The sequence below is a fragment of the Microtus ochrogaster genome, chromosome 6, assembly GCF_000317375.1.
Source record: "Microtus ochrogaster isolate Prairie Vole_2 chromosome 6, MicOch1.0, whole genome shotgun sequence".
NCBI classification, from domain to species: Eukaryota; Metazoa; Chordata; class Mammalia; order Rodentia; family Cricetidae; genus Microtus; species Microtus ochrogaster.
Window position 1 is genome coordinate 1,109,581 of NC_022013.1, and position 24,420 is coordinate 1,134,000.

The following is a 24,420-nucleotide window of genomic DNA, read 5'->3' on the forward strand; positions in this document are numbered from 1 at the left end:
CAGGATGGCGGGTAACAATATGGAGACTCTACAGCTTGTGCTGAAATGCAGTTCTCTGACTCCGTGAGGTCAGAGGCAAGCCTCTGGGTGAGAAACTGTGAAATGTAACTCTTTGTATGGCTGGCTTTGATAAAACCAAGTGTTTTTCCTATGGTTAGTTTTGAGTGTTAGCAGACTAGAAATGGCTAGGAGATCTGCAAAGCATTCTCTAGCTGTGTCTAACGGGTGTTTCTGAGGATGAACGAGTGGGGGGAACACCCAAGAATGTGGACAGAATGATCCCATTGCCTGGGGCCAGGGTGGAGGGAAAGGGGAAAGGGAGAAAGCCAACTAGAATAGCATCCTCTTTCTCTGCTTCCCATTGTCACAGTGTGAGCAGTTGATGCTCTGTGGCCATGGTGTCCTGTCTCACCATGGATGGCAATGCAAAGGACCCAAGGACTGAAACCTCGGAAATCGGAATAAAAAATAAATCTTTGCTTGTTAAAAAAATGTCAACTCAGCTACTTTGTCACAGTGATGAAAAGTCTAATGCGTTTTTTGTTAAAATCATTAAGAAGCTGAAAAGAGAACATTCAGAAATATTAATCTCAAAGCTAAATTTCCAGGAACTTTGGTTCATGGTCAACCCAGGAGAGTCAGGGAAATGCATTTCAGAACGAGCTGTAGAGTCTCCATATTGTTACCCGCCATCCTGCAGTTCCCACAGCTGGATCTAGATCTGAAGGGATGGGAATGGCATGGCAATTTGATTGACATGCATGTGGGCTGTAGCAATTTGATTGACATGCGTGTGGGCTGTAGCAGCTTGAGATGTGCCAGGGTCTATACTATCACCAGATTTCCTGGAATCCCAAGACAACAGGTCATTGGGGTACAAAGGGGCAAAATGAGAAGGTTGTTCCACTGTGTGTGCGTGTGTGTGTGTGCGCGCGCGTGTGTGTGTGCTTGCATTCACACATGTGCCAGAAAATAGCCTCAGGTATTGTTCCTCAGAAACCATCCACTTTGTTTTTGAAACCGGTCTCTCACTGGGATCTGGACTTCACTGATTAGGCTGGCCGAGCTGGCCAGTAAGCTCCAGGGATCCTCCAGTCTCTGCCTCCCCTGCTCAGGGCTTACAACCCAGAAAAGTCTCAGGGACTAGGGATTCAGAGAACAGAGGGGGCAAATTCTCGAGTCCTTTGTCATATTCTAATCTAAGGACTGTATTTTCTCTGACCTTCAGAACAGCCCCGTGGGGCTGGCACTAATATCTTCCCTCTTTCCAGTGGAGAACATCTGATCTCTAGAGGGCTCCAACTGGCCACTCAGACTTTGCAGGAGGGCAAACTCAGAATGTGTTGGGTCTGAGTCCAGGAGGGGTTGGCTGGCTGGAGGCTGGGTGTCTGGGGTAGTGAGACCTTCATGGCAGGAGTAGTGGCTGAGCCATGCCTGCCCTAGATTTTAAGTGTCATGAGTCAAATTTTCATATATTCTTTTACAGACCTCCTTGGACTAAGATTGCACTTATTGTTTTTTAGTGTGTGAGCATGAAAGGGGATACATGGCATCTACGGAGACCGGAGGATGATGTCAGGGGTCTTCCTCTGAGATTCCCCATTATGTCTCCTTGGGATGACATTTCTCACAGGTCCTGGAGCTCACTGTGTCTCAACTAGACCAGTTGGCTAATGGACCCCAGCAATCCTTCTGTCTCCATCCCCACAACTCCAATGCTGCGGTTACTAGTGTGCCAGCTTTTATGCGAACACTGGGGATTTGAACTCAGGTCCTCATGCTTGCACAGTAAGCCCTGTTATCCATTGTAGCCACCTCCCAAGTCTACAATCCCGAGAAGGCTTGCTGTACCACTCATTTAGATTTCTCTCACTGCTGCAGCGATAACCTGCCATCAATATTTTACTGAGCGATTTGATTATGCCTCATTCCCGAGACTTCAGAAGAAGAGCGTATTTTTTAACATTAATAAATAAATGTTTTAGCTCGGCGCCGTTAACCACACTTGATGGTGATAGAGCGCCCCTCGAAAGGAAAAAGAATGATGCTCCACATTCAGGGATTTTTGAAATCGATTATGTTTTCCTTAATTGGTTTTGTTCTCCTTCTTTTGGCCCTAACACAGGAAATAAAATCTGGGGTTAGGCCTTTCCCTTTGACGGATAGCACCCAGGGGCAATACAAGCATTTTTCAGTCGTCTACTTTGTTTTTCCAGAATGCTCTGAGTGGCCATTACACGAGTCGAAAGGACCCAGGGTCAGCTTCTATTTATGGGACAGAGTCCTCACGTTTGTTTACTAACCCGGTGGAAATGTTTCAGGACGCTGCCCTTTAAGCACTGCGGATAAAATCACACTTCTGTTCTGTGCTTGACCTCGAAAACAGCCACCGCAACAGTAATGAGAGCCGTTGCTCCAAAATTATTGACAGATTTTGTGTACCTGATGATGGAATGTTCATGCACAGTGTCTCATTTAAATTTCCCGAAATCTCTCTGCGCACGGTAGTGTTTGAGTGTCTGTGTTATAGATGGGAAGGCTAAGTATTAAGGAAGTCAGCCCCCAGGCAGAAGGACACAGGACCCAATATTGACAAAGATGGAATTCCAGGTGAGTTCTGCCTTTGGGATGAGTATCAAATCTTCTTCAGTTGTGTGTGCTCTGTCAGTATGTGCTTACGTGGGTCTGAACATGTGTGCATGCGGGTGTACTGTGCACATGTGTGGAGGCCCCAGGTAAACCTCAAGTGTCTTCCCTCATCTCTTCTGGACCTTACCTCTTACAGACAGGGTGTCTTCATGAGCCTGAAGCTCACCAATTCAACCAGGGTGGCCGGAGCTCCACGTATCCGTCTGCCTCTACCTCTCCAGCTGGGAGTAAAAATGTGCCCTGGCACGCTCAGTTTTTATGTGGGTGCTCAGGTCAAATTCAAGTCTTCCTGCTTAGGCAGCAGGCAACTGATACCCTGAGCTACCTCTCCAGATCCTCAAGGCTACTTTAAATGCAGTTCTGGCAGTGTGATTACTAATCTTGACTGTCACTTTGACTGGGCTAAGAGCTTGGCAATTAGCCAAGCACACTGTTTGTGTCTATACGATGCTTCCAAGGTTGATTCGTGGGTGGCTCAGCCCACTAAGTAGGGACGATCCACTATGAATGGACTTGGCACTGTCCAATTGGCTGCCATTCTTTGGGTGCACAGGGTGGGTGCACACATGTTTGCTGCTGTGCTTTCCTGTAGACATCACACCCACACACTTAATCCTTCCAACCTTAACTCATACCAGAGACTCTCTAGGCAGCTTCTAGGACTTCAGCCTGGGATTGGGTTGGCATTATTAGTCCCCTTTGTTCTGAGCTTCCAGCCTCTTGAACTGAATAGCTACTCATTTCCCAAGCTCTCCAAGCTGTAGAGGGCCATTGTGGGACTTTCCAGTCTCCAGTCTTATAAGCCAATTTAGCTAAATCCAGTCTCATAATTATATATATATATATATATATATATATATATATATATATATATACACATACATACATACATACACATACATATATTCCATTGTCTCTATTGCTCTGGAGAACCATGACTAATATAAGCAGTGAATGAGTCTTTCTTAGTGTTGTGTGTGTTTGGGGTTTCCAAAGTAGAGGAAGCAGATTCAATTTACCTCAGAGAACTCAAACCACTGTCTACAATGCCAAGATCCATTGCCAGGCTCAGGAACACACCATAAAACCTGACCTAGCAAATAGCCAGCCAGGCTTGGAAGTTTTCATATTTCACCTAGGATCCTTTACACATTGACTTTTGCTCAACAGTCTCCCCAAGTGTCTGTGCCCTCCTAATTAGTTGTTTCTTAGACAGCTCCTCTTTATTTAACATACCCTGTTCTAGTCTTGGATGCTCCCAGCCTGAGCAGACTTGGCCTGCTCTTCACCCCACCTCCAGGAGAGTTCCAGAATGCTACCAGCCTGATGCCCAAACCCTTTCATCATGCAAATATTCTCTCATGTCACAAGTCTTGTCAGTGCCAAGCTCTCCAACGAAAGATTCTCCTCGACCAAACTCCAGCTTCCTCAAAGCCTCTTTCCAAGGGGACCTCAGCACTGACCTGAAGATTAGACAATGCTGCCTCATGTGGAGATGCATGGCTGTAATCTCAGCACTCAGGAGGACGAGGCAGGAGGATTATGAGTTCCAGATCAGCCTGGGCCCCATAGAGTAATTGTCTCAAGTACAACACCTAATATAGTTTCTAACAACTCAAGACCACATCTCTATATCCCTCTGATGACCCCTCACATTGTATGAGAAAATTAAATTGACAGAAAGATATACTGTCTGTTCCAGCCAACACCCAAGGACCAGGAATCCCTGTCTCTTAGCAACTGTGATGGAGAGGCCAACTTTAGTAGTTTGTTGGAAAACCTCAGGTTTTCATGATTTACTTACTTCCCAATTACTCCTCATTTCCCCTTCAAAATACATAGTCACCTGTGTTGGTTTCCAAGAAAATGGCCCTCAAAGGGAGTGGTATTATTAGGAGGTGTGGCTTTGTTGAAGTAGGTGTGGCCTTGTTGGAGGAAGTGTGTCACTGTGGAGGTCTCCTATGCTCAAGCTACACTCAATGTGGCACATAGATGCTTCCTGTTGCCTGGAGATCAATATGTACAACTCCTAGCTTTTTCTGTAGCCCCATGCCTGCCTTCATGCCATGAGGAAAAGGGACTATACCTTTGAAACTGTAAGCCTCCCAAGTAAATGCTTTCCTTGATAAGTTGTCACGGCCATGGTGTCTCTTCATAGCAATAGAAATCCTAACTAAGACATCTCCTCTGTACAAAATTGAGTGACCTAAACTCTTCTCAACAGCAATAATATATTTGGCCCCACTTGCCCATGCCACTCCAGTGTCTGACCCTTTCTCTATTCTGTCTGTGTTCACTCCGATGCCTGTCATTTTTCCCACTGCATTCCGTCTTTAAGGAACTGTTTACTCCTTACATGTTTTCAGTGCTAGCTCAACTCTATACCTTCACGCTTTTGGTGGTCTTCTTTGGGTCTCCTATAGCACTTGAACTGGGTAATTCTCCCTAGGGAAACAGGATATGTTATATCATTTGCTTTCTAGGTAGACATCATATTTCAGTCTCTCTTTTGTAGCTTCTTTAGGGTAAGAGCAAGGTCTCCTGCCTATTTGACACCTGAGGCCTCTGGAAAGCTTACAGAATGTGGTGGGTTAATACTGATTGTCCACTTACAGACCCTAGAATCATCTAGGGGAAAAGTCTCTGTCTAAGTATGTGAAGGACTATTTCTAGATTGGGTTAGTAGAGGAAGGAAGACCCATTCTGACTATGGGAGGCGCCATGCCGTAAGCCCAGGTTCTGGCTGAATAAAAAGAAAACTGTGAGCTGAGCACCAGCAATCATTTCTCTGCATCTTGATAAAAGGTATAGTGTGACCAGGTGCCGCACGCTTCTGCTACCCCCAGACCTTCCCCACCATGAAGAACCGTGCCTTTGATCTGTGCACCAAAATAAACCCTTCTTTACCTAAGCTACTCTTGTCACAGCAAAGAGAAAGGTAATATAACTACATCAAAAGCAAAAGTGTGTGGTGTATTATCAGGGGATGGGCTAGAGCACGAGGGGGGGGGGAGGAGAGATACATCCGTACATGTTTAGCACCAAGAAGCAGTTAATAACTCAGCTTGTGGAGGCATAATGAACTGGATCTCCTAACGTGTGTGTAGAGACTCAGGCCAACCTCAGTTGTCATTCCTCATGCTCTTGAGGGCAATGCCCACTTGGATATTTCGAGAGTCTTACTGTTGCTTGCAAGACACCAATTCAACTGGACTGGTTGGCTGGCGAGGCCCAGCGATACGCACGCCTCAACCAGCACATCACACAGCTTCTTAACGTGGGTTCTGGAGACCAAACTCAGGTGTGAGTGTGGTGTGTTTATTGATTCATGTTTATTGATCGAGATATCTCCCCAGCTCCTAGAGTTGACGTTTGAAAACTTGTGGACATATTTATTTCCCTTCACTAGACGTCATCTTGTCACCTGTAAGACAAGCATCCCCTACTGTCCCCCAGGGGACAGTGAAGAGATTAAGTGGCATAAGTGTACCTGCCACACAGGAAGTAGGTAGGATCAATGAACCCATCCATCCAACCATCAGACAAGACAGGAGTAGACAGTAAAATGAGCGCTGTGGTGTTGGGTGGGAAGCACAGGAGTGGAACAGAAGTTGGAGCCATGGCAGGGTCAGAAATCTGGGGTCAGAAGAGCTTGGAAAGCCTTCTTGGAAGATGGATAGCAAAACTAGGGAATTAATTTGTGTTTATTGAGACTCCACTTCATGCACTAGCTATTTTTAGAATTGTGTAACACTGAATTCTCAGAATGATACTGCAAGCTACACATCAGTTTTGTAATTTATAGATGTTGGTGTTTTCTTGTAGACAGAGCTGAGAAGAACCTAGGCCTATCTCATTCCAGAGCTGTTGTGTTTTCTTCTTTTCTCAGAATGATACTGCAAGCTACACATCAGTTTTGTAATTTATAGATGTTGGTGTTTTCTTGTAGACAGAGCTGAGAAGAACCTAGGCCTATCTCATTCCAGAGCTGTTGTGTTTTCTTCTTGGGGCTGTGTGTGTGTATGTGTGTGTGTGTGTGTGTGTGTAAGTGACCTCCTTTGCTCAGATTGGGTGGGGTTGGTTAACCACTCTGACTTCACATGGAAATACTTTTAACCTGTAAGCGTTTCTGTTCCTCTTGGTTTTCTTTATTCAGTTATGGACTTTGCCTTAAAGGGGACTGTCCTCAGGATGCTAGGAGGGTTGTCAGTAACAGGTGGGACAAGCGACTTTTCTACTACATATAATAGGAAGAAAAATATCTTCTCTTCTAATAATCGACTATTCCTTGTCTGTGGTCTGATTAGACCATTTGCACTGTAAATCTAACTGTGGACTGAAAACAGTCAGCAAGGAGGGTGGCCTGCACTGATTGGTTCAAGCCAGGATACCTAAGCCAATCACTGGGAAGTTTGATAGAGTTACTGTGATTGCCAGCACTCAGAAACACAGAGAAGCAAAACCTTAAAGATGCCATCTCTAGTACAGTGCAGGCAAAACCAGTAAGAGTGGCTAACTGCTGTGGACAGCAAGTCTGTGCATTGCGAACTTGCTAATTATTAACCTTCAAATACTAGACACTACGTTGGTCTTCCTAAGAAAGAAGGGTGAATGAATCTTCAGTATATAACCAATTGTGATCCTGAAACTGTCAACCTAAGTCTTAGGCTTAAGGGTCAATCCAGGTAGTCCTCACTCTTGCTTCTATTCTGGTATTGCAAAGTCCGAATTCACAGAGATTAGGAAATATCTATCTATCTATCTATCTATCTATCTATCTATCTATCTATCTATCTATCTATCTATCTATCTATCTATCTACCTAATCTATCTATCATCTATTCATCTATCTATTATCTATCTATTTTGTTCTAATTGTATTTCTGTTGCTGTTATAAATTGCTTTGATCAAAAGCAGTGTATGGAAGGAGAGAGTTATACATTCCATGGCTGAGGGAAGCCGAGGTAAGAACTCAGGCAAAAGCTTGAAACAAAGTGCACAGAGGAGCACTGCTTGCTGGTTTACTCTTGGGCTCATGCTTAGTTGTCTTTCCACTTGCCTAATAAATGGTGTCATCCACAGTGGCCTGGGCCCTTCTGCATCAATTAACAACCCACTGACATGCTTGAAGATCAATCTGATCTAAGCAATCACTCAGTTGGGACTGCCTTCTTAGATACCTTTACACTGTGTCGGGTTGACTATTAAAGCTATCTATGACTCTCTTTGTCTATATAGCATCTATCTATTTATCTGTCTGTCTGTCATCATCATCATCATCACTTATCTATCTACAGATTTATCTATCTACTTTCTATCTTTCTATCTACTTTTATCTATCTTATTTATCTACTTTTCTATCTTTCTCTCTATTATCTATTTAGTTATCGAATCAGGTATAATGTAGCCTATAATGGCCCTGAACTCACCATGCAGCTAAGGATGACCTTGACGGTTTGATCTTTTTGTCTCTACTCCTGAATGCTGAGGTTATAAATGTGTGCCACCATGCTGGTGTGTGCAGTGTTACAAATGGAGCCCAGGACTTCGTGCACGTTAGGCTTAAGCTCCACCAACCAAGCTTCACATCCAGCCCGAGTATACTAGTAACTTCTATTGCTATGATAAAACTCCAGGACCAAGGGAAATTATAAAGGAAGTCATTTAACTGGACTTGTGGTTTCACACGGTTAGGGTCTGTTATGGTGCAGCAAAGGGATGAAGGCAGAAACAACTGGAGCAGCAACAGGAGGCAGGAGCACACTGGGAATGGCACAGATCTTTTGCAATCTGAAGTTTGCCCTTTGGGACACACCTTCTCCAACAAGATAACACTTCCTAATCTTCCCCAAGCAACCACCAACTGATGGCCAAGTATCAAATGCCCGAGACTTCTTATAGGGGGCATCTCCTTGAACCAACCGCACTTGGGCAATCTTTATTTTTAAAAACGACTCTTTAATCATTTTCATCTGAAATTGACCCTATATCTACACCAGTCTGTCTCTCCCACACCTCCCCACTATGTGGATATGTTTGCAGATCAGTTTAAGTTGCACCCCAAATTAACATGTTGAGATATGTTGTAACACCAAGCAAACTGTAGCTCTGCTTAACCCAGAGGCAAAACGAGTTAACCCAGGAGCTCATTTCAGGGTCCTGGGAAATCCTGTCTAATAGAGAGCAAGAGCAGCTTAAGTCAGAGCAGTTCTGATTGCAGAAGATTTTACGAAATCCGAGGTTATATCACTTTCCAATGCAGGCAGAAATGTAGGTGATAAAGAGATATCTTATAAAGCACACGAATGTGTGTGTGATGTGCATATGAATGATTTATAACAAGCTTATCAATTATTTGCACTTCATTCTTTGCTTTCCAAGTGCTTATGGTGGCTGAACAGCAATGTGGTCTTGCCAATTCCTTTAACCTTTCCCTCTGAAACCTTGTTTGCACTATTGATTTAGACAACCAATACTAAGCCTGAAGTAATATGGGTTTGGTCTATTTCTGATTGAAATCTTACGTGTTCATCAGTTTTTTTTCCCTTGGATATAACAGGACATTTGGTATTTGAGTGTTAGCTTCTCGGGAAGCCAGGTGGAAAAAAAAAATTACTTTTTGCTCTTGTAGTTATCCGCAAAGGGAAATGTGGCGATGGTCTGTAGGGTCTCTCTATTTCTCGTGTTTTAATTGAGATGTGAAAATCATGGCTGAGGCAATAGTTTAGGTGCTAAAGTACTTGCTGTGCAATCATGAGGACCTGAGTTGGAGCCCCAGCTAGTAAGTAAAAAGTTGGGTGTGGCATCAACACCTGCCATCCCTGGATTTCACAGGTGGAGTTGGAAAAATCCCTGGCATTTACAGCTAGTCCAGATGAACTGGTGAGCTCTAGGTTCAGTGGGAGTCGCTGGTTCACAACAGAAGGCAAAGAATGACTGAGGAGCTATTCTCTTGTCTTACACACATGTGCATGCACACATTAGTACAAACACATATACTAACCATATGCATGTATGTGGCCCTGGATGCTGCTTTGATATATGTGTACATTATGGGTAGGCTAACTCAGGCCATTTATCGTGCAGTTTCATATGATAATCTTTTTGTGATAAGAGTACTTGATGTCTACTCTGACTGTCAATCATGCAGGATGTTACCCCTCCACACTCTTTAGTCTTCTTTACATTTTAATATCATATGTCCTTTTGCCCTTTACCCACTTCCTCAGCGCCTATAGTTTTACTCCCACCTTGGTTGCCACCTTTTAGGCTTTAGCCATATTTATACCCATTATATAAGTGCACATATGTATTATGAGTTATGATCCACATGTGATGGCTATTCTTTGTTGTCAACTTGACTACACTTAGAATGAATTAAAACCTAAATGGCTGGGCACACCTGAGAGAGATTTTTTTTCTTAATTAAATCATTTGAAGTGGAAAAGCCATTTCTAATGTGAAACTTTGATGTGGGAAGACACACCTTGATTCTGGGCCATGCCTCCTGCCAGCAGCCTATATAAAGGACATGGAAGAAGGAAGCTTGCTCTCTCTCTGCCGACTTGCTCTTGATCTTAATAGCATGTCCATTCCTTCACTGGCATTAGAACCTTCTTCTGGTGTGGGAACTCCTTTTGTATATGTGTTGCTTTTATTGGTTAATGAATAAAGAAGCTGCTTTCGGCCAATGTCTTAACAGAATATAGGTAGGCTGGAAAAGCTATACATACACATACACACACACACACACACACACACACATACATATAATAGGCGTAGTCAGTGAGATGCCAAGTAGCCTGCTGGAGATGGGGGGGCATGCAGAACTTTACCTGGTAAGTCACAGCCATGTGGCAATACACAGATTAATGGAGATGGGCTACTTTAGGATATAAGAGGTAGCCAGAAATATACTTAAGCTAGTGGCCAAACAGTATTGTGAATAATATAGTTTCTGTGTGATTATTTCATGGTCTGAGCAGCCTGGGATGAAAGAGCAGCCTCTGTCATCATACTTCTTTGGAACTCTGTCATATACTAAAGACCAGTCAAGTCATCCAGCCTTGAGGGCTGAGCATCTACTGGATTGTTGGATGTTCCATTCATAGGCAGCTCTTGTTGCTTTAGCTGGACTAGAGCCTGTCAGTCATTCTAATAAATCTCATATATATTAATCACATTTATATATGAATTATAGAATGAATATATTGGATATATATACAACACACACACACACACACACACACACACACACACACACACACACACACTGTAAGTTCTGTTCCTCTAGAGAACCCTGACTAACACACCTCACACCTCATCTGAGAGAGAGCATGTGTTTTTGATTTTTAGAGTTTGGATTATCTTGTTTAATATTATACTTTCGAGATTCATTCATTTCTTGCAAACTTCATATTTTTAATAGCTGAATGCAGTCACTCATGTATATATGTACCACATTTTCAATTATCCATTCATTTGTTGATGGATGTCTCATTTCTTGCTGTCATGAATAGAGCAGGAATAAACACAGGTATTTATCTCTATGGTAAGATACTGAGTCTTTGGGGGATGTGCTCAGGGACATACAGAAGTTCGATTTTTGGTTTTTGAGAACCCTCCATACTGATTTCCATAATCTTGTACTAGTTTGTGCTCCCACCAGGAGTGAACAAGAATTCTCTTTCCCCGAATTCTTAGCACTTTCCAGGTTTGGTGATGACAGCCACTCTGACTGGAGCAAGGTGGCATCTCAAAGTAGTTTTACTTTTCACTTCTCTGGTGGCTTAAGACGTTGAACACTTTTACAATACTCATTCATTGTCTTATTGTTTGCTTTAACACAGTGTTCTCCAAGTTTACCCAGGAGCTCCTTTTTCCATAGTATTGCCTTGTGCGTTATACCTGTTTCCTTTATCTGTGCTATGGACTAAACCTTCTCCTATGTGTTTGCTGTTAAAATAGAGCTGTAGTAGACATGGGGGTATAGTTACCTTTTTGAGATACTGGCTTCCCATGGGGCTGCTGGATCACAGGATAGGTCGTTTTTAATGCTTTGAGGAACCTCCTCCATTCTGCTGCCTGTACTAGCTGTGCTAATATACACCCCCATGTGAGAACGGCCTTCCTCCACATATGTGTGGTAATACTTGCAGTTAGTCATTTTGATAATATCCTCATAGGTATGAGGTGATAGCCCACTGTGGTGCTAATTTTCATTTCTCTTATGATTACTGTTTGTTATGCCTTTCTCTGTATGCTACAAATGCGGCATGGCCTTGCATTGCTAATGGCTGAGTCAAATTCCCCTCACTTTGGGAGAATAGAGAGGGCTGGATGAGAGGAAGTGGATGGGAAATTTGCAGCTAGTCTGTGGGGAAACATGAAGGGACTGGGGCTTGAGTTACTTTCTCCTGGGGGGAGGGGGGTCCTGGGAAATCTTTGTTCTGCACAATGCATCAAGTTGGCAGTGTATGAGTTTTGTCCCACAAGGGAGGCCATGTGGCCTGTATTAACCTTACAGAGAACCTGGGACCACTCTCTCCTGCTCTACCCATCTCTGAGCTTTTAATATAGACAAGGAAGCTTGCCTTAGATGGGTGGGTGGAAGTGAGGAGCAGTGTCTGTTGCCTGTGGCTGGACATGGGCAGTGCATTGGGCCATGCACATCTGTATCTGATTAACAATAGGCAAGTCTTTAAAGGCCAAGAGTTCGCTCCTCTGAGATGCTCTGTGGGAATCGAACCTTTTCTTTCTAAATGTGACTCTGCACTGGAGTAGAGTTTTCCAGACACAACCGAAGGATAATCTTTTTCATGCTCTGTGAATCGACCTATAAGGCCAGAACAGAGAAATTAACTAGGTATAATAAATAATATACAATCTGGTGAATATTTAGGGTCTGGTAATGATGATAAATCAGGGTTGAAATGCTCCTTGAGGAGACTGTGAGATTCTGAGAAATGAAGCCAGGAAGATTGATTAGAACCTATTCCCGCTCAGAAAGCCGGCTGTGGAAAATACGGGGAGGTATTGCTGGGCTAATGGGAAAGGCGAATGTAATCTACCTTGGTCTCTGAAGATGGAATGGGTGTAATCAACAGATGCCAATGCTCTTGGGGGCAAGTGAGCAGAGCGCAAAGGACTCCCCAAAGCACATGGGGGCAATTTGGAAAGCTGTCCTACAGGTTTAGTGTGGCCATTGCCATCTTGAAGTCCAGCAGCTGTACTTACAGGAATGAGACCTGCATAAGACTGGGCCCATTAATGATCCATCATGGAAAGGCTCACAAGGTTACACCAATCTCCAAGGACATATAAGCAGAGGGCAGTGACTTATGGAGCCCCCTCTTTCCCTGAGAACATATATTAGTTAATAGTTACTGGGAGAGAAACATTTTCTTCAATGGTGTAATGGCCTGTAGCTTGTTCACATTCCTATAGGTGGCCTCTCATCCCTGCTCCTGTAAATAACCCCTCCCCCATGTTCTCACCTGTTGTAGCAGACTGTTCCCAGCTGCTCAGCCCTGAAATAATCACGCAGAAACTGTAACCCATCTCCATTAATCTGTGTATCACCATGAGGCTGTGGTTTACTGGGTAAAGTTTAGATGTCTGTCTCCAGAGGGGCTGCATGCCTTCTCCCCGACTCTGCCTCCTTTCTCTTAGCCTAGCTTTCACAACCTATCTAAGTTCTACCTTGCTATAGGCCAAGGCAGTTTCTTTATTCATTAACCAATAAAAGCAACACATAGACAGAAGGACCTCCTACACCATTTCCCTTTTTCTGTTTAAACAAAAAGGAAGGCTTTAACTTTAACATAGTAAAATTACATATAACAAAACAGGTATCAAGCAAGAATTACAGTTACAATATTTATATCTACTTTATCTTTTGTCATAACTAAGGAAAATGATAACTATCAATTCTTCAACTCCATCAAAGACTCCAGAAGGATATAATATTACAAAAGTAAACAGGAAATACATTGTAAGCAACTTCCAAAACTCTAGAATTGACAGAGACATCTCATTGCCTGGACAGTCACCCAAAGTTCTTCTTTGGATATCATTGAAACATCCATCTTCAGCCTACAGGCCCATAGTTTCCAGCAGACTTTTCCATGAAGTAGGAAATTTCAAAGATAGTCCACCTATACTGGCAGTTTGTCAGTCACTTTCTTCTGTGTTCTGTGGAATGTCTGACAGACTCTTTCATGAAGCAGGGAACCTGAAGGACTGCTTCATTTTTGGGCAAGTTCAGCAGTCAATTTTTTTTTCTGTGGGTCCTGCATGTCTAGTTTATACAGCATAACATCAAGCAGTTCAGGCAAGAGAAGTTTGTTGCCTAAATGACTATCAAACTCAATAAGTAGCCTCTTTGGTGCCCATTGTCCTCTGGAAGTAGATTGATGCCGCCAGGAGCAGATGTATCTCACTGTCATGTAAAGCCCTAACTTCTTAAAACATTTTAAATGCCATATTCTGATGGTCTCTGAAATATTTGAAAAATACCTATTTAACTGAATTATATCTCTATATATCTAGAAAACATAACTAACAAGACTAGAAGTTTGACTATTATATTATAGAGGATTATCTAATAACCTATATTTCTTAATTATACATTACATTTATAAATGAACTGCAAAAACACAATACCTTAATCAAGAGCAGAAATATACATATAACAAAATTGACCTTAAATTTGTATCAATAAATCAAGATCCATACCAATGCAAATCTCTATAGCAAATCTCCTTTTAAATATAAAGAAACATTTACAAACCATATTTGGGAATATGGGTGTAGTTCTCTCTAAACTGCTTCTTGCTGTTTATTGGGCAAAGTAAATTTTTGAGGGGTGTTCAAGGTGACCTTTCAGAGGATCTTGGTCCATCAAACCACATTATTCTGGAAGCATGCCACAGGTTCTCATTCTTGGTAGAAACAAAAGAAGAACCTCTTTTTCAAAGCAACATATCCTTAGACTCAAATTCTAAAATCAAGAAATCTTTAAACATATATGTTCGTTTAGCTTAGCAGTCCTTAGAATCAAATGTCTTTCTGTTGTCAAAAAATTCAAAGGAAACACAATATACATAATTCAGATTCTCTGTGCATATTTCATCTTTCCATGTCATGTTTGTCTTTATTATTTTTAATATTTATTTTCTTTTCTTTTCTCCTTTAATCCATGACTGTCTGTATTTTGAATCTTTAAAGACTTTGTTTTAATTTTTTATAAATGATTTACTTCCTTTTATAACTCTCTATATTCTTTTTCTTCTCTCTCCCAAGCCTGCATACATTTTTTTTTAAAAACAAACTGTGTCTCACTTAGAGGTCTTTTATGTCTTAATCTGTCCTTATTGTGTATCCATAATCCTTTTCTGACCCCAGCTAAGTGCTTCTTAAAAACCTAAGTGCCAGTCTTGCTAGGGCAAACAAGGCCCTGCCTGCTTACTCTGCCCAGTCCAGCATGGTGGAGCTGTTTGCTGCCTCTGAGAGCCATGCTTATAGCCCCATTCCACAAACCCCATTTAAATGCTCCATAGCAGGACCTCGGCCTAGTTGGTATTGGAAGCACAGTTCAGGAAGCCACCACTTCAAAATGGCACAACTTTTTTCCTGCTATTGCTGAATCAAGAAGACCCCTCTTAAAGGTGCTGCGGCATACCACCAGCAAAATGCTGGCTACCTAGAAGCCATGCTTAACTCTGTTTTTTGTGTCTAAAATTACTTTTTATGCTTTTAGGTTTTACTTGGATGTAGCTAGCACATGTTGAAGCACCAGTTTTGACTAAGGCCTAGAATAACTGACCACTCACCCATACTCCCATAGGTTACCTCTTACTCATGTCCCTGTGAGAACCCTTCACCCATGCTCCAATGAGGAACCTATTTCAATTTATTAGTCCTCCAGGGTAGGCTTGGGTGGGGTCATTCCTATGGTTTACCTTTGATTCTCAATCAGAAGTGAATATGTGCTTGTTCTTCTTCCCAAGAAGAGCTCAAACAGCCTGGGGTCATTCAACTGATCCCTGTAGCAAGGATAGGACACATGGGTGAGGTCTCTGTGATCAGTCTATTTTCCCCCTGAAAATTATTATTTATTAATTCACTCATTTATTCACTCATTTATGCAACTAGTTTAAAAAGTATTTTATTATACGCATGGCTGTTTTGTCTGCATACATGCCTCTGTATCACACCTATGACTTTCTCCATGAGAACCAGAATGGGGTGTCAGAGCCCCTGGGACTGAAGTTACAGATGGTTGTAACCTTCCGTGTGGGTGCTGGGAACTAGCCCCTACTGAAGAAATAAAGGTTATCTTTCTTAGAAGCCCGTGCCACAAGAATCATCTTCAGATCTTGCTGTGAAGGTTCCTGCCTCACGTTTGGTACAGAAGCTGTGGCTGGTGGGTGGATTCCATTAAAAGCTTTAGTGAGAAATCATTCTCTTCCTGCACATCAGCCCAGCTGACTGGTGAACTTTGCAGAATTATTAAATATCAAACCTTTTGGAAGCTTTCTGCAATGAGAGTAGCTTTAATCCTTCAATATTAAAAAGAAAAATAAGAGAGAGAGAGAAAAAAACCTGCGGACAAGCCAGGAACGTGTGTGAACAGAAGACGCATAAAGGAGCTGTGTGCAGGGCCTGGTAGACCAGGACACATTTGTGATGGGCAGGAAGAAAGGCTATGGTGTCAGTGGGTACAGAACGTTAACTGTGGGGCCGGGAGACAGTTGCATGACTCCTCTGAGTCTACTTCTGCCTGGGTAGATTGAAAAGAATAAAATCTGCATGTCAAGGGAATTAAAGGAGCTGAGTGTCTCTTCAGAACCCTGAGCGTGGTATTGGTGACTCCATTCTCCCTGTCTTCTGTCTCCACGTACATGGCTGTGAGGGTTAATTTTATGACCTAAATTGGCTGGGCTATGAGATTCCTGAACAATTGTTCAAACATGATTGTGGGTGCCTTTGGATAAGATTAACATTTTAATTCATAGGTTCAGTTCAGCGGATAGTCCTCCCCAGCATGGTGGACTTCATCCAATCAGCTGACAACCTGAAAAAAAAACCTAACTAAAGAAGTTTGTTCCCAGAGCAGGAAAATTCTTTCCTGTCTGATGACTTGACTTTCAAACTGGAGCCCCAGGGGTTTCCCATCCTTTGCTTTGGAGCAGCGAGCCCACCCTGGGTCTCCAGTGCTGCCTTTAGGACGGGAACCATACTGTTGGCTTTCCCACTTTTTGTGATGGTGGACTGTGGCTTGAAGAAAATCATTAGCTGTTTGGTCTGAAGCTTGCTGACTTATCCTGGAGAACCTGGGGAATACTAGATTCCTTATAATAAACCCCATTATACAGATAGGAGTATGATATGTGCATCTTATTGGCTTTGTTTATTGAAGGATCATGTTGTTTATTTGCATGCATGTATGTGGGGGTGGGTGAGTGTGGGGGGATGGGTGAGTGTGTGTGTGTGTGTGTGTGTGTGTGTGTGTGCCATGGCATGTATGTGGGGGTCAAAAGACAACTTGTGGGAGTTGGTTCTCTCCTTCCACTGTGTGGATTCCAGGACTGAACTCACATCACCAGGCTTGGCAGCACGTGCCGTTGCCTGCGAGGACAAGCCATCTCGCCAACTTCTTTAGAGGACTTTTCTGATACAACCAGTACCCTTAGCATAATAAGCAATTAAGCAGGCCAGTGATGTAGCTCATTTGGTGGAGTGCTCACCTAGCATGCATGAAGTCCTGGGTTTGATCTTTAGCACCACATAGGAGTGGCCATTGTGGCCCATGCCTGTCATCCCAGCACTGACTCAGAAGTTAGAGGCAGCAGGATCAGAAGTTCAAGGTCATCCATGACTACATCATGAGTTAAAACACACATTGTAAAACCCTGATGGGTGGTCTACCTCAATGCTGTTCTCTTTTGGAACTCTGATTCTTTCCTGGGAGCCTAGCTGGGGAAAGTGTGTCGGGAGACAGACACCTCACTCTTGCAAATTTGCATAAGCATAGGTACAGCCTGCCAAGGAGAGCAAGGTTCACGCACAGTGCAGTGCCTTTTCTTCCTTCTGCCTCCGTTGTATTTAACCATGCTCCACATTTGAGACCTGAGGCATGAGAAGTTGTTCTCCACTTTTAACTGTGAAGGTTGAACGCAAATGCCGATTCTGTGTAGTTTTACTAAACAGCACGTCCTTGCGCTCAGTGGTTAGGCTTGCTAAGCATTGTGAGGCAAGCTGGTAATTAATGGTTTCCTAATTTACTCAAGAATAAATAATGCAGGAAGCTCATCAGCTAGATCTGAATTGCATCCTCAAAGCCAGGTGATTGGTGGTAGAGCAGGAAAATACTACCTGGAAGCTGTTTTTATGCTGCAGAAATTTAAAGTTAGGAAAAACAATACGTTCAAGCCACATCAGAAGTCTGACTTCTGCCAGAACAGGAAACTGAAACTTACAAGAAACCTCACTGCCAGACTTGGTTCTATTAATCAGCTTACAAACTCAGCAGTCTGTTTAAAGATTGGCCTATTAAAGCTATTGCACGCGAATGAGGGCCTTCCCCAATGGGCCTCACTGCTGCGTGCCTGCGCCGTGTGACGGGAAGTGGCTTACCATAAGAAGGAGACTCCTAGGTGAACAGTGGTGGGTCACTGTTTGAGTTTCTAAAAATATGCACGCTGTCTTCAATCGGCTGCAAATTGTGGCGGATTGAAGGCACCGGGGGTGTCTGTGACAGATAAATACCCAGTTATGTTCCCGCTGTCCCTGAGCAGGTGGACTGTGCAGCTAACACTGGTCCCTACCTAATTCACCACACCACGGTAGAACATGCTTCCATACGAGCATCTCAGTGCAGCTACACAGATTAATTTAGCTCAGACATCGGGCCAGACCAGTCCCAGCAGCCATTCCCTTTCTATCCCCAGTCTCTTCCTCATCCCTAGTTTCTCTCTCTTCTCCCTGCTCCCTCATCCCTGACTGGTTTCTACTTGAAAATACGTATTGGGTAAAATTCTAGGTTCTAAAGAGACACCAGTTAACACTATAGAAAAAAAACCTGTCCTTATGTTATGGTACTTTCATCTCTCTCTCTGAAAGAAGATACTAAAACACTCAAACATATATTATTTATGTACATGTATTTACATTTTTTGCCATTCATTAAAATATCAGATTCAATAATCAATAAGATACTAGAAAATTAACTAGAAGCACTCAAGACTACAAGGACTTTTTCCTCACTGTCTCATAGAACGTGAAATGAACTACAGAGTAACCGAGATGTGTCTCCAAATGCAAGACTCCGTGGAACAGAGAAAAATGACAGCCCAGGATGGCAGATGAAAGTTGTTTCTGAAATTCTACCATATTCCCGAAGGTTGAAGGAGTTCCTGAGGACAAGCAAGGGGTAGGTCGTTCAAGTCAAGAAGTCTTCCAGGCTGTGGTTCATGACTGGTGGTCCCGGAGGCCACTGTAGTCTCAGCTTCATGGTGGTTTGGGTGGGTCTTCAGATGTAACTTGGGGAAGGACTCACCATTCCACATGTCCCTGGTATGTTAGTTATCTATTTCCTGGAAGTATGAGTCACCAGGCATATTAGTTTCTGTTCTGTCATGACAGATTTCTTCCTTACTATTTTTAGATAGAATGTAGCTATTTGCTAACTCATTGTTTCTGTGGATTGGTAGTTTAGGCTACTAGTCAGATCATTTAAATTCTTAACTGGACTTTCCTGAAGCTATGAGCAACACATTGACTACCTTATATTCCCTGATGGACATTTGTTTGGGGAAGGATCCCACTTTCAAGTTCTCTCAGGTAGTGACAGAGTTCACCTCATTGTGGCAGTTTGGATGAGGGCCATGCCGACTTTCTTGTTAGAGAGTAGATATCACCTACAGTTACTGGTGGCTGCCTTCAATTCTGGAAGGCTGCTGTGAGTTCCTGAAGAGGCCACCTTTGGTTCCTAGATGGTACTTTTGTTTTATGAACATTATCTTTGGTTCCTGGAGACCACCTGTGGTTTCTGGAGATCACCTCAGTTCCTGGAGGCCATCTTTAGTTCTTGGACGCAACCTATCACACAGTGATCAAGGATTCCTATGAAGCATCTGTTGTAACACCCTTGTTCCCAAGGAGACCACCTTCAGTTCCTGGAGGCCATCACTTACAGTTCTTATCACAGGAGATTTCCCAACATTGCCTCTTACTCTATCAGGTCCCAGAAGAGAGTCTCTGGACTGAGTTGAGTCTTCTGTGAGGCAACCCTGTTCAGAGCAAGAAGAACTCATCTCCTTGGCTACATCGTATTGGTTACAAACAAATCAGAGGTCCCATTGACACCTGAGGAAAGGGAAAGTGTGAACACTGGGCAAGAGACAGAGGGAGGCACCTTTGAGTCTGTGCCTTCCATGGCTTGCTTGTCACTCTGGCCTTACTGGAATCTGCCAGGGAACTGAAGAATCCCCTGTGAACCCCGGGCACATCTCTACAGTTATGGTTGGAGAAGCTGCGAGGTAAGATAGACCTCAGCTATGTGGTGGTTTAAATAAAAATGGCCCCCATAGGCTCATAGATTCAAATTCCAGGTCAACAGGGAGTGGCACTATGTGAAAGGATTAGGAGGTGTGGCCTTGTGGGAGGAAGTGTGTCACTGGGTGTGGCTTTGAAGTTTCAGATGCCCAAGCCAAGCCAGAGTCTCCCTTTTCTTGCCGCCTGCAGATCTAGATGTAGAACTCTCAGTTACCATGTCTGCTTGCAGGCCATCTTACTCCCTGCCATGGTGATAATGGACTAAACCTCTGAAATTGTAAGCAAGTCCTAATTAAATGCTTTTCTTTTTGTAAGCATTGCCGTGGTCATGGTGTCTCTTTGCAGCAGTAGAACACGAAGACAACTTAGCTCGAAGATCCTCTGAGCATGGTGGATGTGCCCTCTCTTCCTTTTCGCCAGTTTTGCTGAGGGTCTCCCAAACCAGTCCTGGTGCTGACCATATGTCGATGGGCCTGTGAATCCCAGGGACTTGGCAGCTGGCCCTGTAGTGAAGGGCTGGAAGTGCTGTAACCATGACAGCTCATCTGTATGAAGTGAGCCTGATGCCCAGCGGACACCTAAAGCGGAAGCTGCTCCAGAATATGGCCTCTGATCTCCATATCCAAGAACATTTAAAAATATGAGAGCATATGCTTGTGGCAGGTTCCTCCATGATCACTTAAAACTTGGAACTAGTCAAACATCCTTAGTCGCAAAAAGCGAGACTATGGTGCATCCATATAGGACTACACTGTTGAACAAGAACAGGAAAAAGTATGCATGTATGTAGCAGTTCAGACAACTGGCTCACTAGTTAGACTGAGCAACACCAATCCCAGCTGCAGGGATTGCCAGTGGGTAAAGTGTTCGCTACGCAAGCATGAGGACCCGAGTTCAATACCCAGAAACCATGTAAAGCCGGCGCATGCTTTTAAACCATATGCAGGCATACCTAACTCCCTCCTCACACAAAGACTGAATGAATGAGCCTTTTCTGGTTACTGTCCAGCTCCTCGAGTCCAGGCACACACCAGGATTCTTCAAGGAAAACAGCAGGGGATTCATTTCTCAGGTGTGGAACCAGTGTCAAGATGGTGTATTTTCTGGTTTGTGTTTTATGAGTAAGTTACAGTTGAATAACTCTGAAGGAAAGTTAAGGGGAGTATACAGCTAGAAGCTTGCAGAAAAGACTCTCTTAGGCATTGCAGCTGGGCAAGTTGCCCTCTAAACTTATTATTTTTTTAAAAAATCATTTGGGAGAGTTCTATTAAGAACTTTGAAGTAAAGGATTGAGGCAAAGCTTTTATTTAATCTCAGGGGCACCCCATTTTCCTCAGGCCTACCAGGCCCTACTCCTCTTCTGAGCTGTCTTTCCAGGACCAAATCATATGAGATGTTTTGCAAATTTTCCCTGGTTGATAGCTTGAGGCTGGACTGTGTCTTCTCAGTGTCTCTATGAGACCAGCTCAGCATGCAAAAACTGCTCAATTCCTTCAAAATTCTGGAAGCCTGACTTCACAAATTCTTGAATAAAATGTGTTCAAGCGAGTGACGTTTAACAGCAGAAACATCAAGTACCCTATTGTCCTCAGAAAAAGCAGGGACAGCTTCATGCTTTCAAGGGTGCATGCTCTGAATATAAGTGGCTAGCTCAATTATCCCAGTATCTAGTCAAAAGGTTGTGTGGTTTAGACCTGCATGTAAGAGTGATTCTCCAGCTCATAGTTTTATATGACTGGAATAAAGATCCAGGGGCTGGGGCGGTGATTTGCTAGGTAAAGGGCTTGCTATGTGTGGTGGTTTGAATGAGACCCCATAGGCTGGTTTGTTTGAATGCTTGGTCTCAGTTGGTGAAACTATTTGGGAAGGGTTAGGAACTGTGGTCTTACTGGAGAGAATGTGCCATGGGATTGGCCTTTGAGGTTTCAAAAACCCATACCATTTCCCCAGTTAGCTCTCACTCTGCCTCATGCTTGTGGATTAGATGTAAGCTCCCAACTACTGTTCCAGTATCATATCTGCTGTGCCCCCTGCTATGATGGTCATGGACTTGTCCTCTAAAACTTTAGGCCTCTAACAAACTCTTTCTTCTATGAGCTGCCTTGGCCATGGTGTCTTATCACAGTCATAACAAAGTAATTAAGACAGAAGTTGGTACCAGGGAGCAGGCTGTGATAGGCCTGACCAAACTAGTATTCTGAAGGAATGTGGAAGACTTTGGGCTTTTGGACTAGGAAATTGATTGAATGCTGTGAGTGGGGCTTAATGGGCCATCCTAGTCAGGGCTTAGTAGTGCTAAGAGTAATGTGGACTACGGAGGCTCAGCTCAAGAGATTGAGCTGTTCTTGTGATGCTTTGGAAAAGAATGTGACTGGTTTTCACCCTGCCCTAAGAAGCTGCCTGAAGCTAGTTTGAAAAGTTTTGGAATAATTTATCGGCAGAGGAAGTTTCAAAATAACCTAATATTGACCATCATGTGGTTTTTCATGATCATTTTATGCAGATCTATAATTAAAAAGAGCAAGCAGAGTAAAAAAGAAACACAAAGCATACAATTTAAGGAGAAAAAAAGCACCAGGAAATGTAATATTGGAGCCAAGGCTTGTGCTGATAGAGGTAAGGAGAACTTTAATGGGAAATGGGATAAAGTGAGGGGTGCTCCCAGGAAGGACCCTACCCAGATAATCTGCAGTACGTGAGAGGAAAAGGCCAGAGGAATTCTGTCTACCTAAAAGGCAGCAAAGGAAAGCTTATGCAAATGTAATTGAAGGAGAGAGCAGGTTCCATCTGAAGCCGGTGACCCAACTGGACAGCATGGGATGTGTGGCTATGGCACCGGAGTTCTGAAGGTTACAGGAGGAAAGAGGTCATAGAACCTTCCTCAGAGATGAAGGAAAGGCACTGAGGCCTGGAATGTGGCAGGGAAGTCCCTGCATGGAGGCCCTGAGAGGCCATTGTGTGAAATTGTGGAAGCCAAGCCTGGACTGGATCCCAGGATACTTGAGGTGCCAGAGCTGTGGGATGTCTTCCAGGGAGAGCTGCAGACAGGGAGTGGCACCAGCCCAACAGAGAGAAGGGTTTGCAGCCAGCACAGCTGGAAGGGTGGAACCATCTACGTTTTCAACTTTCGACATAGAGCTATAGGATTTGGAGTTTGCCCTGCCAGGTTTCAATCTTGATTTGGTCTAGTATTTCTTCAACATGACCCTATTTCTCCCTTTTGAAATGGTAATGTATATTCTGGGCTATTGTATGTTGGAAGTATGCGAATTGCTTTTTGATTTTACAGGGGATTACAATTAAGAGATTGCTTTGGATCTCAAAAGAGACTTTGGTTTCAAACTGTTGAGACTGTAAAAACCTATGGGAAGTTCTGAAATTGGACTGACTGTATTTTACATTATGATATAGCTACAAGCATATGGGAGCCAGGGAGTGGATGTGATGGTCTGAATGAGGATGGCGCTCATATGCTCATGTGTTTGAATTCCTTGCTTCATTTGATGGAACTGTTTGGGAAGGATTAGAGGTATGACCTTTTAGGAGGAAATGTGTCAGTGGGTGTGGGCTTTGAAATTTCAACACACCATACTATTCTCAGTTATCTCTCTGTCTCATGCTTGCACATCAGATGTAAACCCCCACCTACTGCTCCAGGACCATGCCTACTTGCTGGCTTCCTTACTCCCAACATGATGGACATGAACTAACCTGAAACTTATGCCTCCAATAAACTCTTTTTTTTCTAAATTGCCTTGGTTATGATATCTTATTACAGCAATAAGGAAGTAACTAAGACACTGTGTAAGCATGAAAACCCAAGTTTGGATTTCCTGGACAAATATTAATTCTGAGTATGGCAATGTCTGCAGAGATAGGTATATCCTTGCATCTTATTGAGTAGTCTACCAATTAGATTCAGTAAGAAACCCTGTATCAAAAAAAATAGTGCAGAGAACAGGAGAGGAAAATACCTCTGGTTTTCTTATGCACTTACATGAATGAATGTACCCATTCACACACAATGTTTACACATTCTCACACAACAAAAACCAAACAAAATAATAAAAGTGGAACACTTAGAGTTCCTTGTTCCATCTCTTGTATTTAATGAAGAGATATTCCTCTTCTCCACACCCTGTATAGCTCCTGAGATTGCTCTGAGACCACTGGGATTTCTTTTTTCTTTTTCTTTTTTTTTTTTTTTTTTT